Here is a 5390-nt window from a genome sequence, read left to right on the forward strand (position 1 = left end):
TACTTGTTTTGTGGCCTAACATTTTCTCTTATCCTGGAGAATGTTCCATGTGCCCATGAGAAGAATGTATATGGGATGTTCTGTAAAAGTCTAAGGCCTACCGAGTCTATCATGTCATTTAAGTCCCGTGTTTCTTTATTGATTTTCTGTCTGGCCACTCTATCCATTGATAAAAATGAGATATTGAAGTCCTCCCGTATTACTGGATTGCTGTCTTTTTCTCCCTTTATGTCAGTTAATATTTGCCTTATATATTTAGGTGCTCTTATGTTGGGTGCATAAATTTTTTTTAAAGATTTTATTTGTTTGTCAGAGAGAGAGCATGCACGAGCAGAGAGGAGGGGCCTAGGCAGAGGGAGAAGCAGCCTCCCTGCTTAGCAGGGAGCCTGATTGGGGACTCGATCCCAGTAACTTGGGATCATGACCTGAGCCAAAGGCAGTTGCTTAACCGACTGAGCCTGGGTGTATAAATTTTTATAAATGTTATATCCTCTTGTTAATTTCACCCTTTTATCATTATATAAAAATCTTCTTTGTTTCTTATTACAGTCTTTGTCTTAAGGTACCATTTGTCTGATATAAATATAGCTACCTTAGCTCTCTTTTGGTGTCTACTTGCATAAAATCTTTTTCCTTCCCATCACTTTCATTTTCTTTGAGTTTCTTCTAGGCCACTTATAGTTGGGTCTTTTTTTTTAATCCATTCTACATTACAATGTCTAGTAGACAATCCATTACAATCCTTTTGATTGTAGAATTTAGTCCATTTACATTTAAAGTAATTATCAATAGGTATGTACTTATTGCTATTTCATTCATTGTTTTCTGTCTGTTTTATAATTCCTTTGTTTCAGTCACCTGCCCCTGTGCTGGGTGCTAGGGGAATAGTCAAGGTAAGTAAGCTAGAGTCTGTTAAGAATTCTTTCTTAATTCTCTCCCAGTTGTCACTGTGCTGGGGTTTATGGCAAGACTATATGTCACTATGTTGGGGCTTATGGTGAGGTTGTGTCTGAACCTCTCCTACCCATTTTGATGTGGGTTTTTTCTCATTCATTTGCGTAGGAGTCATTCAGCTAGATTTTGGATTTCTTTCAAAGGGAATTGTTCCATATGTAGCCGTAGATTCGATGTGTCCATGGGAGGAGGTGAGGTCAGGATCCTTGTATTTTCAATCTTGAATCAGAACTTGTACTGTTGAGTTTTGAGAGTCCTTTGTATATTCTAGGTACTAGAATCTGTTGGACACATGGTTTGAAAATATTTTCTCCACATCTGTAGTCTCTCTTCAGCCTTTTCACATGGTCTTCTACAAAGCAAAAGGTTTAATTTTGATGAGCTCCCACTGTGAATTTTTTCTTTCATGGATCATGTTTTAGGCCAAATCTAAGATTTCTTTGCCTAAATCAAAATCCCAAATATTTCTCCTACCTTAAAAAAAATTTCTGTTGCTTTACATTTTACACTTAAGTGCATAATCTGTTTTAAATTTTGTATAAGGTATGAAGTTTAGGTTAAGGTGTTTTTTTGTTTGTTTTATCTGTTTTTGTTGGTTTGTTTGTCTTTGAGTGTACAATTGCCCCAGCACAATTTGTTGAAAGGTAGATCTATTCTTTTAAAAGTTTATTCTGGCTGTTGTGTGCAGAATGGATTATAGTCAGGGGTCTGTATAGGAGTGGGGTGACCAATTAAGAAATTTTTCATTTACCTAAGTAAGAGATGATGGTGAATTGGACCAGTATGATGGCATAAGAGATAAGAAAAATAGATTCAGGGTATTTGGAGTTGTAGAATGAATAGCACTTGCTGATGGAATAGGAGAGGAAATGAGAGAAGAATTAAAGATGGCTAAGTATTTAACATTAGAAACTGGATATATGGTGATTATAATATTAGAGGAGACTTAAGGAAGAAGAAAGAATGGTCTGTTTTGCTCATGTTGTGTTTAAAATACCAATTAGATAGCTGGGTGAGAATGTCTAGTAGGTTGTTGGAGTAATGATCTTTGAATTCAAGGGCACTATCTGGGCTAAAAACACACACATTTGAAGAGTCATCAGCATGGATCATATTGTTTAGGGAGAAAGTCTAAACAGTGAAAAATTTTCATCATTGTCATGGATCAAGAAATTAAATCTCCTGAAATACTCATATATAGAGTTCCTAAAAGTAATTAAGTTGGGATAACTACTAATCTAATTTAGAAAATATCTAATTCTATGTATTTATACTGGGCATTAATCTTTGAATAAATATTTTAATATATTTTATTGTATACACTTACGTAAGAAATACGATCTAAATGAAATGACAACTGTTTGGGGGTTAAAATCTTGTATGTGCTTCATTGCACCTACAAAATCAGAATCCGGTAATGTAAAGGGACTTAGCCTGTCTTGTGTGATAGTTTATCTTTTGAAAATAGCCTCCATAAAATAAACAAAATATACTGGCAGAAATTACCATTGACCAAACATTATAAATTTTCAACCTTAATAACTATGATTCTAAGTGAAGGCAACCCTCACAATTACAATCGATCTTCACTTTTTATGTGATTCAAAGGAATCTTGAATGAATGGATTAGTTCTATATAGTAAAAATACTTGTGGCTGTTTTTGAGTGGATTGAAGTTTGTCTCTAGGAATTCTTAGTCAGAGATATTGATGGATTCCTATAAACTGAAAGAAAAGTTTGTTCAAGAGTGACTGAGAAACTGAAAATGGAGTAGGAAAATTTACCTAAAAATACTGGCAGAACTACACAGAGAACTCTGTAATGAGCTCCAAATTACTTAAAAAACAAATGTGCAAAAGATGAGAGCACCTTAAAGATAGATTTGTATAAATATTAACTGGAAGTCAAGAACTGAGACATGTGGGAAATTCTTGTAAAACTAAACAGTCTCTTTAATTTCTCTAAAAACCCAAATCCCTGTGTTTTGGCTAGTTGCTTACATGTTAAATGGTGGTTGAGAGAGAATTGCAAAATGAAATAGAAAGTTTGGAGTTTGGGGAGATTTAGATTTGATATTTAGTGATTTACTTACTGGTTTTATAGCCCTCAGATAGTTACTTATATCTCTGAATCAATGTCCTCTGTAAACTTAGTGATTATATATATTCCCACATGACTCCAGTAAATATCAAATGAAATTAAGTAAGTCAAAGGTCCAATATTGCAGTAGGTGTGTTTTAAAATACCATATATCTCTTTAATTTCTGTTTTACATTTGCCTGCTCTTCCAAAAGGAATAGTCTCTATTGTAGAGGTGTAATTAACATTAGGAATAAGGTATCAGGCACATATATGAGGGTGGAGATTGTTTTAATGGATTCATAACTCCATTTGACATGGACTGTCTCTCAAAATTATTGAAAGAATGCCTAGATTCCAGTGCCAAACCCTTGAAGGGTAATCATTGACTCATCATGGATGATGTGGAAGCACTGGAAGACCAGGGATAGTAAATGTAGTTTTGATTTCCAAAGATTGAAATAATAATAATGGATGGATAATGGCACAAAGAGTAAGGTGTACCCTATTCTAAGTTACAAAATAATTTCAAGTTATATAGAATTCCTTTGACAATAGTGTTAACATAGCTACAGTGAAACATGACTAAGCTACATATTTAAAAAAAAAAAAAAAAAAGACACGTAAACCTCCATATGGTACTTTGTTCTAATTTGATGGAAATTTTGCCTCCTAATAATAAGACATTTGTTTAGGAATATTAAACTGGATGTGGAAAAACCTCAGCTTGCAATAGCATCCCATGCGCTATCATAGTTTTGTGACTATTCAAATATGACATCTGGTCAGCAGTGGGGAACGCATGATGATTCACTGGGGATGTTGGATAATTGCCCATTTCTTCTTTTACTTTTCAGAATCCACAGGAGACATTACCTGCATAAACAAATAGTGTTGATCTACATGGAAAGTTCTCCATGAAAATATGGCCTTTAACCTTAGCCTTATTTGTACAGCACTCAAATCAACTGACCTTGAAATTATATGTATCTCTGCATATTACCCATATGATTTATAGTGTTTTCCTGTACACAACTAAAGGAGACACCATGATTGATAACAAGTCCATGCTTAGGAGCCACAGACTTTGTAGCCAGATAGATATCTAGGATTTGAATCCTGCTCTACCATTTACTAGCTATGTGATCTATGCAAATTACTTAACCTCTGCTGCTTTAATTTCCCATCAGCAAAATGCAGACGATAATAGTACCTACTTCATGAAGTGATTGTAAGCAGTGAGTGAGTGAAAATTTGTAGAAGAAAATTTGTAGAAGGCTTAAAACCATATATGACATGTAGTCACCTTCTAATAAATGTTTGTACATACTTAAGTTACTATTTAAATTTTGTCTTTAAATTGAGGCTGCTAACTGACATAAAGATGGCCTTTGGAAGAAAAATAATCATTTCTAATTAGGAGTAAGAAAATAAAATATAATGTGACTCAATCTTAGAATAGCATAAGAAGGCCATACACCTACCATATTTATTTAAATCTATAAATGTTTAAAAGATAACGTGCTTCTAATCATTACAATATGAAAACCTTGTAAGAGCCACAGCATATAACCTTGTTTTAATTAACAGTGTACTGTAAATAGCTCTCACTGGTAGAAAATATCATACAGATTTCATCAAGATCATCAAGTGTCCCGTGTCTCCTCTGGCACATTCTCATAATGATAATAATATTAGAACACATTTGCCTAGCACTTTTAACTTTGCAGAGAATTAACCAGTCTCTCACTTAATCTTCACAATGGCTCCAGGTAGCAGAGAAAACAAGATATTATTATTTATCTTTCACAGATAAGAAAATTGAGGCCTGAAGAAGTAAAGTCATTTCCTTGCCAAGGGTCACAATTTATCAGTGTATGGCCCAGATTCCCTTAAAGAAAATGCTTAAATCACTAAGTGAAAATCTGTCACTCTTATTCTTTTCATTCCTTTGAAACAAAACAGGAGGCAGTACCTCTTTTATGATGGAGAAACTTAGCAGAGATTCTGTTTACAGTTATGCAAAGTGGACACTGCACAATTCCTAGGGACTGACATCCCCATAATGATATATGTAATGGTGCTCCTTGGATTTGTACAGTGCCCAACCTATATGACCACACGAGAGCAACTAGTTTCACTGATCCAAAAGCCTGACTCAGAAGCAGCGGGCAACAGTAGACTTGACATTCTGGTTTCCATTTCATTGTGTGGTTTCACAGCAAAGAAAGAAAAAAATAATAAAATCAAACAAAAGTAACTTTAAGAGAAAAATCTGTCACTCAGGTTGAATTTTCTCTTACTTGAAATTCACCCTGTCTATATTCAATTGAATAGAATGACATTTGATTGAACTG

The sequence above is a fragment of the Halichoerus grypus genome, chromosome 6 (genome assembly GCF_964656455.1).
Source record: "Halichoerus grypus chromosome 6, mHalGry1.hap1.1, whole genome shotgun sequence".
NCBI lineage: Eukaryota > Metazoa > Chordata > Mammalia > Carnivora > Phocidae > Halichoerus > Halichoerus grypus.